Source organism: Haemaphysalis longicornis, unplaced genomic scaffold (genome assembly GCF_048455015.1).
Source record: "Haemaphysalis longicornis isolate Haplotype H1 unplaced genomic scaffold, Haemaphysalis longicornis Haplotype H1 scaffold_3, whole genome shotgun sequence".
Lineage (NCBI taxonomy): Eukaryota > Metazoa > Arthropoda > Arachnida > Ixodida > Ixodidae > Haemaphysalis > Haemaphysalis longicornis.
This window is the reverse complement of record NW_027526335.1, coordinates 154,692,564-154,707,074: the sequence shown is the minus strand read 5'-3', so window position 1 is coordinate 154,707,074 and position 14,511 is coordinate 154,692,564. Positions and strand designations below refer to the sequence as shown.

The 14,511-nt window shown below is 49.7% G+C and overlaps 1 protein-coding gene across 1 annotated transcript in view; it reads left to right on the top strand.

The window, feature by feature from the left end:
- LOC144175156 (uncharacterized) overlaps positions 1-10,177 on the top strand; it is a 100,484-nt gene extending 90,307 nt beyond the window's left edge. The window contains exon 24 of the mRNA XM_077704242.1: positions 10,123-10,177. The gene's annotated coding sequence lies outside the window, so the exon portion shown is untranslated. The remainder of the gene's footprint in view (positions 1-10,122) is intronic.
- The last annotated feature ends 4,334 nt before the right edge of the window (positions 10,178-14,511 follow it).

Sequence of the window (14,511 nt, the reverse complement as noted above, 5' to 3'; positions counted from 1 at the left end):
TCTGTTCGTCCGCACACCTCGACAGCTCGAACTGAACTACAGGCGAGGGCTACACGAGCGCCCTCACGCGTCGGAATGCGGAGCGCCCGCTACGCGAGCGAGAGCTCTCCCGCCCGAAGTGGAGAGGAGGCGCCCAACACCCGCAGTCACTGAGCGGAGAGAGGAGGAGGGGAGTAGCGCGCGCCCATCTCCCCCCGTTGCTAGGGAAGACGAGGAGCGCGCGCACCCGCAGCTGTTGCTATGCGGCCGACGGCGGCGGACGATTCAGGCTCGCTTAAGAAGTGCATTCGCACTTAAAAGCGCCGTATCAGATGTTGCCCCGCTGGTGCCGGGTCTTATTTTGCGGCGGTGGTAATTCCTGCCGGCGGCATGTGAAAAAGTCATATTAAACCGATACAGCACCCGTGCACAAAACGCTTCAATCATGTGACCAGTTCAGCTTGGGGCGACGCGTGGTGGAGAGCGGCAACGTTGGCAAAACATGCTCCGCCGCGGCTCTGAGCTTTCTAGCGCTGGAGCGAGCGCCATTTCTTTGACAATCTCAAACATCGGTTGCCTTGGCAACAAGGCACAAACCACTCCAGAAGTCAGTTACGGTTGCGTGATCTCGGTTCGGCTTGGGGCCCCACTTTGCGACATGTGGGCACTGCAGGCGTACCACTCACTCCCATTGGGAAGTGCGAGATGCGTTTGGCATTACAGGAGGCGATGGTGTGTGTGTTGTGGACGCCTTTGTTTAGCGATGAAATGCGACGTTGTGCTTCTGCGGGTGGATAGTGCTTCCCATGGTCTGGATTATCTTTCTCGAGCGACGTACGACTCAACCTCGCATGGGGTATGTGCAGTGTGCGTGGCTAAAAACCATCGGCTTGTGCGCCAGAGTTAAGTGACTTGCTGCTCGTCCCCGCAAACCGCGCGCGAGGTGAGTACCGAATTTACGACGGGCAGGAGGCAACCCATCCTCTGTCAATCGTGGTTCAGACTTTCAACGCATGTTGTGACGTTGTGTTCGTTAGAAACGCATCTCTGGATTGTTTTGAAGTTGAATAAAATGTATGCGTCAAACCCGGGCATTCGGCTCAGGGTGTTCTCTGCGATTGCACGAAAGAAGTGCCACGGGGCTTCAACACTTTCTAAGTGGAACGTACTCAGGTAAGAGAATATCCATGTCGTGTTATGGCCGTGTTGCCTTCAATGCAAACGGTTAAGCGTTTGTTTTACACTTGTTTCCTTTGTCGTAAAATGCCCAAGCACTCCGGCACTCCGCTGGCAGATAAGCCGGCGAGCCGACGCTGAGCAGACGACTCATCTCTGCCGGAAGTGCGTGACAAAGACGCCCAATAGCAGGATGTGTAGCTCATGACGAACATCTGGGAATCGATGATGTAGACATGTGAAGATGGCGGCGTCCAAAAACACGAAGGGAAGGGTGAGAAAAAAACGACAAACTTTGCAACAAAAGTGTGAGCTTTCCGCTGCGCGTAAAAGAGTAATACTTGGCACAGAGGACGTTGACGACCCAATCTAACGGTTGCGCTAGTTCATTTAGTGTGCTCCAAATGCCTTTCAGGGCCCCTTTAATCTGCGCGCTCAGAGCATTTTTGAATGAAAGAGGCCTATGGTTTCAACTGCGCAAGAAAATACACGGGACGAAGTTCGCGAAGAACACACAGGGCCCTGCGTTGTGGTCCTGTCTGTTCTTCGCCTACTTCGCGTGTCTCTTCTTGCACGCAGTTGAAAGACAGGGGGGAGGCCGGCTACATACAGCTAGGCCTCGGTGCGTGGTGGTGAAGAGGCACCAAATTACGCAATTTTATTCCTTTGCGCTGTGTATATTTAGGTGGGGAGCGCTGTACTCGCTCTACCAATATACCACTGCTGCACTAGCCTTCACACGTCTTGCACAGGAACACGCAGGCGCGATTGACAGAAGGGCGGCAGATGCAAACGTCCTCATGTGTCCTCTGCTAACACCGTTGGCTTCATCTTTGCTCCAGCCAGTTTTTTTCTCCATGAGACAACGTTTGCTCGATATTAATAACATTATCTGACCTCAGATACGAGCCCCCGACGACATCCCAGGCTGCCGCGCGGCCCCGAAGTTTACTGCAAGAGTGAGAGGGGCGTAGGGAAAAGGTTCCCATTACAATTTGGGGGGGCTGTCACCCTACCCTCTGCTCCACTGTTCAGCTAGACATTTCGAGCAAGTTGATTTTCCCATTGCCCATACAATGACGGCACGCCTGCAGTCCAAATAAAGCGCAGCACAAACTTCGTCAGTGAAGAGATGAAAAATTAAAACAACGCGTCAATGTCGCAGCTTCTTTAAATTGACCTTTTCTCAGTACCGATCTGCGCATGCGCGGCCTGCCGGTCTGCCATTCTTGGCAGTCGCCATGGACGAAATGAACAAAAGGGGGCCCCTCAGCTTGCTGCTTGCGAAGCGGCTGTGCCTCCTAGGGCTGCACGTTTTTATTTCCTCTTTTCGCGCAGTTCGCAGTTAGTTCGCACGTGCACACAAAAAAGGCTTTCAAAGGGGGAACCGGCCCACTCGTCGCAGCCAACTCGTCCTAGGAAAACTAGTCTTAGGGAAACTGGTCAAAGAGGGCATCTCGTCCTAGGTGATCCCGCTCTAGGAAAAGTGGTAGCACTGACCTTCTCGTGCTAGGAAAAGTCGTCTCGCGGTTCCATTTTAAGTGCAATGCACTTCTCAAGCGACCCTGAACCTGCGTCCACCGGCGATGTCCGCGCACGTGGAGATGGGCGCGCGCAGCCTGGCCGCTGACATGGCACATACCCACGTGGGGGATTGGCCAGGAATCTCCTCGTCTTCCTTGGCAACGGGGGGAGATGGGCGCGCGCTGCCTGGCCGCTGACATGGCACATACCCACGTGGGGGATTGGCCAAGAATCGGGCGTGAGAAGGGCTAATGCACCTGCTCAAAGGAGTACTGACACGAAATTTCAAAGCTGAGATCCGCTCTAGCAATCAAGTACAACGACAACACAAATAGGTGTCTGTGAATAAATGCATCTTTCTTTCTTTGTAGTTGTGTGTGTGTGTGTGTGATCTCTCTTTCGCGAACATTACCGAACCGCGCAAATTCAACTCGTGCATTCGCACTTTCACATTCTTCCCCTCGGGGAAATGCGGGGAATTTTTGGCCGATGTCGAGGAAATCGGGAGAGAAAGGTAGCGGCTTCTAATCTTATAATTACTCCCACGTTGACCTCTTCAGAGTTCGGGGGGGTCCTCTGCTTTTGTTAGTTTGCAGGCGGTGGTTGAAATGATTTTTTCTATTTTAACACATGCTCCTATGTCGCCTTCTTATTTCCCTCCTTGTTGCAAAAAAAAATCACATTTTGTTTACTGGGTAAGGGGTTTATTTTTGGGGTTTTTTTTCTTCTCCTTTCAAAAAATATTCAAGCTTTTTCTGTGGAGGGGTCGACTTTTTCTTTCTTTTGCGTTTTCTTTTCTTTTGTTTTTTTCTTTTTGCGTTATCTTTTGAAATTTTTTGCCTGTTTGTGTATATATCTATAAAAAGGGCAAAATGTTTGCCTCTTGTTTGTTTGCAGGTGGTGGTTGAAATTGGCTATTCGGTTTCAGCTCAACTTCCGGTTTCTTTTTTTTGCTTTTCTTCTTCTTCTAAAAAATATTCTTCACACTTTTTTTTGTGAGTGTGTGTGTGTGGTGGGGGGGGGGTCAACTTTTAAGTCCAGCCTTCACTTTCGCTCCCATATATAGGTGATATCAAGACTAACAAAACGAAAGTTACCCACCTTCACAATCATCGTTTGTCAGCAGGCATGAAAACAAAATATCAAAATACTAAAAAGCGAAAACACAGAACGAAATCGCAATCCCAATACAGCGCCGTCACTTAATTACCAAAAAAAAAAAAAAAACCCGCCCGCATCTTCCCACGGGGGGAACTCGAGTAAATGCGTCGCAGAGTGGCGGGGGTATCGCGTGAATGTTGCGTAATTGGGTATGGTTTGGGAATGCTTAATTGTTATTTCGTCTTTATTATTGTTATTTATTGAATGAAGGAGAAGCGAAGTAAAGGAGTGTAAAGTTAAAGTCTGTCTTTATTGCTTGGTGCCGTCAAGCAAAGCGTCAAGTCAAGCGAAAGCCAAGCAAAGACGCCCTTGACTGAATTCCGAACGCGCGCTCCTCCGCTTATATACACACCGCCCGCGTTCGAGGGAGAGGAGTACGGGGGAGAGACGCGCATGCGCACACTTCCGTACACAAGCGCGCGAACTTTCCACGCACCCAACACGCCGTTATCACGTGTACACGCCCTGCCGCCGTTACTGTTGAGCGCGACGCAGCGCACGGGTAGCTACGACGCATGCGCGCACAGACTCGCTCCCCCCGCACCGCCGCAGCTGTTGAGAGCGACGGAGCGTACGGGGTACACGCGCTCCTCCCGCACCGCCGCACCTGTTGTTGAGAGCGAGGAGGGTACGGGGGAGAGACGCGCACCTGCGCCTCGACGCGACGCGCATGCGCAGTGAGCGTGTGGACGGTGCCGACACCATCGACGAGCGACATCGCGAGCCTGAGAAATGCTCCGCATTTAAAACTACTATGCGTGGTTTGTGGCGGCCGCACCAACTAAAGCTGTGACGTTGGGAGGAGGGAGCACCGTGATTGGGCGATGCCCAAGGTTAGCAATCAAACAAGTTTCGGTTCTGTGAAACACAACCGATGCCGTTGTTGGATGGGCATTCTCAATATCTCAGTAAAAATCGTACCGCGCTTCTGCCATGTTGTCGGCTGTAAAATGCGTAAGATTAGCCTCCCAGGACGGCTTGGAATCGTAGCATTCACTAGCCGAGGCCTGCAAAGTGGATGAACGCCCTCCGCGTCCCCGCAGACGCTAAATGCCATGCACTTTCCCCCCATATTTGGATCTTGCCACACTCATGCCTGTATCGTAAAAAGCGTATTCGCACCAGGCCAAGGGTCTGTTGATTCTGGCCTGTGCCCACTGCCCGCAAACAGTCGGTGCTTATGGCAATAGCACGCCAACGAGAACTCTCTAGCGCGCCAGTGCCGGCCTGCGCGCGTTCTGTGAACTAGTTCGTGGAGCAATGAACGTTGCGGCGCAAAAAAAGGTGAACTCAGTATACAAAAAATTGGGCCCATCTACCCGCGAGGGGGACTCGAGTAAATGCGTCGCATAGGGGGTTGGTGTATTGCGTTAACGTTTAGTGTTTGGGGAGTTGGTGGTAGTGAATGCGTTGTATCAGCAGCTTCTTGACGTAGTTTGAATGAGTCAAGGATAAGGCGCGTTCGTAGCCTCCCACTCTGTGTCGGCTTTGTGGCGCAGTGGGTAGAGCACCATGTACATTGCGTTCCGCCCGCAGGGTCCAGGGATCGAAACCAGGCGCCGGATAGTATTTTTTTTATATAGTGTAGGGGGAGGGGTGCGAACTACGACTACGGACGTCAGCGCGGGTGACATCGTGAGTTACTGAAATGCTCTGCATTTAAAACATCGGCGGAACACGAAAAAGTTAACTTATAAAGAAAAAGCACGCACCCGCGGGTATTCGAACTCGCGACTTGCAAAACACTAGCGCTGACATGCCCAGCGCTCCAGACCACTCGGCCACGGGGCGGGCTCTGCTGACCTTGGTAATATAAGGTATATATTGTATAACCAGTGTACACTTTTATTTCGTTTTGGCATTTCAAGCAGCTTAGGTGACTATTTGTTGTTTTGCGCTCGTGCAGTAAGCATCCCCCAAGTTTCCACAATATATAACGTCTAGCAATTGCATTTCTTAGACGGAAAAGCGTTCGCAGATGCGTAGTCGTGCTGCTGACCGCTGTGCTTGTTCGCCCAGCGCAAAAAAGTGCTTCCCGCACCCTAGTTTTACGCTGTACGGTAAAAATATCACTCGATTTTATTTCCTTAGTACCTATATTGACTTCGCTGATTCTTCTCCCGCCTTCAAGAGGCCTTATATTTTCCTACTGGCGTACCAGTCAGCGAAGCGTCGCATGTGCGCTTGTGCAGCGCTTGTGTGAAGCGACCTTGACTTGGAGCTAGATACAGTGTACAAACTAACCAAGTAAAGAAAGGCAGATTCTTCCATTCACAAACGTGTCCTGGCTTCGTTTCAACTGAAGGAACGAATTGCGACGACCCGTCGGCGGCCGGCGGACGAAATGCTGGGCCGACTGACTCTGTCTGAAGGCCGGGGAGCCGTGCAGTAGCGCAGCCAATTGCGAGCTCGGCTCCTCCCGACGTCACACGAAAACGCCACAGAAAATGGGCGAGCGTAAAGAGAGGAGGACAGCATTTTCGAATTAATTTTTCTACTAAATAAAATCGCGTAAACGCGCCCAGAGTGGTCGAAACATGGCCTGGGGACTCCGGAGTATACAATTTGCGCTCGTAATCCCGCAATGTTTACAAATCACTTCAGTGTCCCTTTAAGCTTTTCAATACATTGACGAATGACCCGACAGTGAGCATAACCCTGCCGACCAGGACGCACCTGCGCACTTAGCATGCTATAATGCGGTAATTACCCCTGCCAAACTGAGAGATATTCGGCTGGAGTCACAAGGCACACTCGGCATCACTTGGACCTAATACAACAAAGGCACGGCTAGCCACACGGGACAACCTTTTCCTGGCTGGGAACATTTCTGTCGGCTAGACACGCATCCCGGTCTTCCGGGACAAAGATGAAAGGTGGACAGCATTCCTGTGGCTGTGCATGCCCCCTTGAACACTGCAGAAGCCTAAACAGCAAGAAAGCAAGCGGAAACGAGCCACAAAGGCTATATAGCCACACTAACTGAGCTTGCATCGGTATTCATTGATTAACTGAGTTACTTGAACTTGACATTCTATTTCCTGCCCGAGCACTTTCCAAATACAACGTGCTTTCCACGCGAAGTGAGAAACAAGTAAATTGAACGAGGGGTTCGCGACAGAAGCTTTGGGGCTTTCATGCATACACTCGCCACGCAGCACACGGCCTCTACGGTGGTGCCCACGACGGTACGCGACTGCAGCGCCAAACTTCCCTCCAGTGTACACTATTAGTCTAAAACTCAATGGTTCAAACTCCGCGTGGCGATCATGAGTCCCCGACCAACTGTGAGGAGTGAGGCCTCATCTTGCAACAGGGCGCAGCCTTGCACCTCCAAACCATACTTGACCTTAAGGCACCCTGCCGCACATACTGGCGGAGTATACTCAGCTCAAGAATCTCCTACCTTCCCTCCCCCTTCCTCTTCCCCCCTACCCGAGCGATGGGAGATCTTGATGTCTAGCCCCGACCTGTCGACGCAGCAAGGGCTCGCGTCCAGGGGCCAGGAGCTATAGGACTCATATGGGACTTGTGAATAGGGTTCCACCCCGTCTGACGCCTGCGAGCGTCACCTGAAATGGGCTCAGTGAATGTTGTTTCTCTCTCTTTCTACACGCATGGCCTGCAGCTCGAAGCCGCGCCTGGCACCGCAGCTCTCGCACCTGCTGGGCTCCCAGGATGGGGGCGGTTGGCTGATGAAGAGCGGGCACCTTCCCAGCAGAACCTTGGCCACCAAACAAAAACGGAGTCAAAGAGCTGCAAGTGATGCATACACGAGCTCCTTGGTATGCGCCCTGTCTTTTTGAGAGAAAGTTTAAACCTGTACGCTTTTCACTTTGTACGTACAGCGTCATTTTCTCAACGCACAGCCTTTAGCTGTATTTTGGACCAAAGAGTAGTCAGTCTAAATTCCTAACAAGGTCCTAAGCTGGAATGCAGATGCGAATAAAAGAACATCAGGGCAGTCACTGTGACCAGAAGAGTAGCAAAGAAGGGGGAGTTTGCTCCCAGTTTGTAAAGACAATTGTCTTTTGCAGGCTACGTAAGAATGAAAATTTCGGTCTCTTCGTCACTCTATTCAGCCCCCCGGACAGAACCCGAAAGAATGCCTGAACAGGAAGTGTACAGTACAGGCAACATCTTTCCAAACTACTAAGACGGGTTGTATACATTGTTCAAATTTGAGTACACAGCTGACACTAGGAGTGTCCATTTAATTAAGACCAAACCTGACTTGCTTTCCCTCATAACAACTACAAAAACAGTGTTACAAATGTTGTCGAAGAGAGGCAAGATAAAAGTTGACAGTAAAAAAAGTCTTCAAGCTTTTCTAAAAACAATGGAAAGAAAAGGTCCCAACAATGGCCAGCGAGCAGTGCAATTATGAAAAAATTGAATCCAATTGAGTGAATTTTAATTAGCCTTCATCATGATGAGAGGGAGAGGGAAGCAGCATTAGAGTTTGGAGGGGAGAGGAGAGGGGGTGTCGCATGGCAAGAGCAAAATTTGCATGGAAGGAGGCAGACTTGTAAACACTAGACCAAGCCCACCCATCAAAGAGGTCATAAAACTAGGAGGAAGAGGGAGAACGAAAAGATATATCCAAAAATGCCTTCCCCCTCGCGTTATATTCGAGGTAGCGTTATTTATGTGCCAATACAACTAGCCAGCGACATGAACGGCATTGCGCAGCAAACTGGTGAGGAGAAGGGGCATCTCGGTGCAGTGATCAGGCAGGCCCGCAGCTCACCCTTGGTGGGGAAAAGGTCCGGCGCCTGGAATGCTGCTGCTGCTGCCTCGCTGACGGTGGATTCGCAGGTTTCAACAGCTTGTCAGTGGTGGTCCCCTGCACATATTTCCGCCAGGGCAGTTAACACTGCAAACGCGTTAAGTCCTCACAGGGGAAAAGTTTCAGAATTCCTTGGGACACTGAAGTCTACGTGCTTTTAAAGCGAAAACATGGCCATTTGCGTACCTTTCTTCGCCTTCGTTTCTTCGCCTTGTGGCATGAACTGCGTCATCAAGCAGACTGGGTGAATCCCTGAAGAGGGTACATTGAACCTGACTATACTGAACCTGCTTGCGTGGAACTATTCCTGAACACGGAGTGTTTACACTGACAATATATAACAAAAATTACACTTACATCGAACAAAATTACGAGTGACTCCCGGTATATCGAACAACAAATGCCACAGAAGTGCCTCCCAAGTTGGCTTTCTCTTGTGGCGGTGAAGAAATTCCCCTGGTACATTCTAAACATGGTTTAGCTCGGGACGTTCATTTGCAGTGGGTGACTCTTTCCCTTTCATAACTGCACCACCACCTGCTTATATCAAGCCATTATAGTTACCCGATTATAACGCGCACCCGATTTTCCAGACAAAAATACCAAAAAAACTTGCACCTCCGATTGTAACACGCGCGGAACTTTGTGACCCAGAAAAACAAATGCGAGAGAAACTGGCGATTTATTACCCGAAGTATATCTCCCTCATCTTACTCCTTGTCGCTTTCCGCTGACCACAACATCTCGTCCCCGGTGCCGTTAAGCGCGTCTGTGATGCCACACTTCTGAACGAACGTTCAACCATGGTGGATGGGATCGTAGCCCACCCCTCACACACACATTCTGCAAGCTTCTTCAGAGGCGCACGTTTTAGCTGACCGCTCGTTGTTAACGCGTGGAAGCCGCTCGTGGAAGCGATGCACCTTCGTTGCCGCTGGTGCCATTGCTATGGTGATGGGTGGGACGAAATTTCCACTGTTTCGGCAGTTTCACTTTCGTACCCGGTTCTAACGCTCATGCAATTTTTCGGCCTATTTTTCCGGAAAAAAAAGTGCGCGTTAGAATCGGGTAAGTACGGTATTCTGTGCATCGAACTGATTGGCGTTTTTTAGCACGTTCGATGAAACCGGGTTTGACTACAGGTGCCGCAAAGAGAGCAAAACTATTGACAACATCTTTTGTTCTACCACTAAAGGCGCGCGGGAATAGCAGTGGTAGCCCATTGGGCTGCTACTGTGGAAACCAGGGTTCAAATCCAGTCGGATTACGTGTGTTCTTCATTTACTTTTTACAGCTAGGGCGTTTTTCTTGATTAGACAAGCACTGTTTTTCGCAGAACAGGGCACCTAAGCTTTCCTCTTCCCTTTCTGCTGCACTGTCTAGCATATGCACCCAAATATGTGCAACTAGTTTCAGTAGCTGCGGGATTTTATCTTGTTATTATGTGCCTTTGATGTTATCTTATCTTGTGTTGTACTTTGCTTCTTTTGCAGGGCACGTCGGCAAGCTTTTTTGGAAGGAAAGGGGTGAATGTTTAAGAATACCACAACGGAAAAACACTGAGATGCTAATGCCACAGCATTCGATTCGCTGATGCTTGAGAGTGCATGCCGCTTGGCTGAGGGCTTCTTTGCCGCTTGTGTTTTCTTATGATGGAGCACAAGTCCACTTCAATAAACCTTAATTTCAACAAGAATCCCGCCTGATTTTTTACTGCCTCACAACGCATATTATATTTTGTGCACAGTCGGCTTTCACCTTACGCGGTGCTGGCACTCGTAAACATTTGGTATTAGCGTAGCCCGGCCATGACAATTTTGGCAGGCTGCAATTATCATGCCAGAAAATAAAATTAAAAATGAAACGTTGCAGTTATATGACTGCTCCGCAACCTTTCTACAATGGCAACGCGCCATGCCCGGCAAAAGGATTGATTGATTGATTGATTGATTGTGGGGGTTTAACGCGCCGACGCAACGCAGGCGATGAGGCGCGCCGTAGTGGAGGGCTCCGGATTAATTTTGACCACCTGGGGATCTTTATCGTGCGCCGAAATCTCGTACACACGGACATTTTTGCTTTTCGCCACCATCAGAAAAGCGGCCGCCGCGGCCGGGAATCGAAACCGCGACCTCGTGCTCAGTAGCGCAACGCCTTAGCCACTGAGCCACATCGGCGGGTGGCAAAAAGAATTACTAGCCTAATTTATACATCACAGACAGGTCCTTCTATCATCTATGATTCAACACCTACTGCTCCTGTGCCCTCATCTCGGTACTGTAACAACACTTGCACAAAGATGCAAAAAGTTGGTGTACGAAAACAAAGTGCCCAATTTGTTTCGATGTGCTGCCCGTCGCTTTTTGGGCAAGCTGTCATGCATGCGACAGTGGGAAGCTGATGTGCAGTAACTGAAAGCAGCATCGACGAGACATAGACTAGTGTCCCGAGCGCCTGTTTCCCCTGCAGCGCAACATAATGAAAAGACTGCTCGCATATTTCTAGCCGATTTGGCCCTGGCAATATCATTTGACGACACAACACATAATATCTTCTAGCGCCTTCATATCAAAACGAAAACTGCTGGTTTTCTGGGCGAGGGTTGTTCAAGTGTGTTTTTTGCGATTGACATCAGCATTGCTGAGTTTTGGCGGGGCTGAACAATATGAAACAGAAGAAGCTTTAGTGGACACAGGGTATGATGGCATGGCGGGTAAGAAAACAGAAATTCCGGTTTGTCAAAATGTCTATAAACCTGTGAATATCTCGATTACCCGCTTTATATAATTCTGTAGGATCAGAGTGTCATATGTTTTGTGACAAAAAGTAAAAAACTTGTTTGTTACAAGAAAGAAAATTTGTAATTGCCTACTGACAATCATTTGTAAAGCCTGCAATTTATTAAATACCGGCACTATTACCGTTGTTTCATTTGTGTGCTTCGGAGGTCCAAAGCTGTAAAAAACACGCAAAACCACTATTTCCGCTTGCAATAAAAAAATCAAGGCTGAAAGGGCTAGGAGACAACACCCCAAGTGAATGCTTTTTAAGGCTATAGCCTCAAGCGCACAATTCTGTGAAAATATGCCGTTGCCATTTTTGTTGTTGTAGTTGCCTGGCCAAGAAAAGGGCCATGTGTGATTCGATCAGGTTTGAACCCAGGTCTGCGAACTATAGCAGTACAGTGACCTACCAACTGTGCTATTTTCACACGTTACCAGTGTAGAACCAAAAGTGTTGCCTTCATCGCTGTTCCTGCCTTCGCGGCACATACCCACTTGGGGATTGGCCAGCACTTGGGAGCTTCCAGGGGCCATGGTGCCCGTTTCACAAAATTTACAAAACTGTGATATTGGAAACGTAAAAGTTGTAGAATATGGCATGCCGTGCAACACCTGAATGTGATGGCACGCAAGGCGAGCAGTTGCCCACGAGCCGCGCAAAACCAAGATTCTAGGGAAGCTGTGGTGTGTGCCAGTCTGTCTGCTTGCTGACGCAATTAGAGCCGTAGCGCAAAGAAACAAAAGCAAAGAGACACAAATATCATTTAACAGTAAACAAGTTGTTCACAAGTATAACTAACTGTTGTTGATAAGTATCACAAACTGCTGTTGATAAGTTGTTGACAAGTACGACAAACTGCTGTTAATAAGCTGTTGATAAGTATCACCTTCAAAGCACGCAAGGGAACTTAGGTGTCATCCTGTAGACACGCTCCTATCAAAAAGGGTAGGAGGTGATGTAAAAGAAAGGGGGTGGCATAGCAGAAGACACCCACCCTCTCTTCAGGTGCTGGGAACAGCCTGGCGCACCTTCCCCTCAGGGACTTCCGTGGGACTGCTGTAGAGACTGTCGCGCTGGCCCCTTTTTTCTGCACAACAAGCAACAAAACAGGACGAGAGAGAGAGAGAGAGAGAGTAAACATTTATTTCTGAAAATTGGGTGAGGGTAAAAAGGGTGTAAAAGGAAACGGAACAAACTAGAATAGGAAATCAGTAATGTCCAAAACTCACTTGTTTCAACCCCTGCGCACATGCGACACCTCGCAATGACCTACGGAATGCGGTGCCATTGTGATAAGCAAAATCAATCGACCTCAACAAACTACAATGCATGTGTATAAACACATAAGCATTGAGACACAAACATAGAGCTATTATAAGGCATATACAATGAATAACCTTCAAAACACTGGGAATTTTCCGACAGCAAGGGTGTCAGCCAAGTGGACACCGTCTCTCTCTCATATATATATATATATATATATATATATATATATATATATATATATATATATATATATATATATATATATATATATATATATATATATATATATATATATATATATATATATATATATATATATTGTCACGTGCCAGTCTGTGGGATGAGAGCATTATAAAGTAGGACGGACATGCTAATCCCCCGCGTGGGTACGTGCCGTGTGATGGGCACAGCAGAGGACGACGAAGCAGCGCGTTAGCTAGCGGCTCGTGTGCTCGGTTCTTGCTCGCCATATTGCTAGCCACCAACTGGTGCTCTCTGCATGTTTCCCCCAACTTAGGCACCTCGTCTAATAAATACTTTGCCCCTGCGTTTCGCGAAGACAACTTTCCTGTGTCCTTGTTTGACAGGACGCAACACTGGTGGAGGGTGCTTCCGATGCCCCGTACGCCCCCGTACGTTAGCCCCTAGAGACCTTCGCCTGTCCACGCTCCGGTTCATTGGTGTAGCCACCGGAAACCCGGCCTTCCCCCAGAACAGGGCCTTATCTTGCAGTCTACATAAAGGAGGCACACCTCTCAGCCAGAGGTAATGGCGCAGGCCATGCCTACTACGGTGACGTTTCAGCAGCCCCGTGAACCCCCCACTTCCACGGAGAGGCTTACGAAGACGTTGAGGACTGGCTTGAACAGTTCGAGCGTGTGGCTGCATTCAACCAGTGGAGTGCCACTCAAAAGCTCCAGCAAGTCTATTTTTCGCTTGATGACGGTGCAAGAACCTGGTTCGAGAATTGGGAAGCGAGCCTGCGCACTTGGGAAGACTTTCGTCGCGAGGTTCAAGCGAAATTCGCGAATTTCGATCGCCGTGAACAAGCACAGCGTCTTCTGGAAGCACGGACTCAGAAGCCGAACGAGAGTGTGGCTGTGTTCACGGAGGACATCGCCCGTCTGTTCAAGCGCGCCGACCCAGACATGGCAGAATGCAAAAAATTACGCCATCTTATGCAAGGCGTAAAAGAACAGCTTTTTGCCGGTCTCGTCCGAAATCCGCCACGTACGGTCCAAGAATTCATCCACGAGGCTACTTCCATTGAGAGGGCAGCTTTTCAACAGCGTTCCTGACAATACGACCGCATGGGCGCCAAAACATCGTCGAGCATCTCTGCTGCCATGGCCACGGATGAGGACAACCGCCTTCGGGATCTCATCCGCGCGGTGTTGAGAGAAGAGCTCGCTAAGTGCGGCATCATCCCGTCGGGACCCATACAGGCCTCCGTCACCGACATAGTGCGCGATGAAATTCGCAACGCCTTTTCCCTACCAGCAGTGCAGCCAGCGTCACCATGCCCAGTCTCCTTCGCCACGGCTCTCACTGCACAGGCTCCGGCCGCAACCACTAGACCTGCCGCGCCGCCTCTTCCATACCACCCGCCAGAACCAGGCGAATGCTGGCCACAAGGAGCAGTCCCTCTTACTGCCCAATAGCAGTTTCGTTCTAACTCTTCGGTCCGTCCGCAACAATACTATCGTCCCCAAGTACGCAAGACCGACCTTTGGCGAACTCCCGACAACCGGCCGCTTTGCTATCACTGTGGCGAACCAGGGCACATTTATCGCCGGTGCCCCTACCGCGAAATCGGACTGCCTGGATTCCCA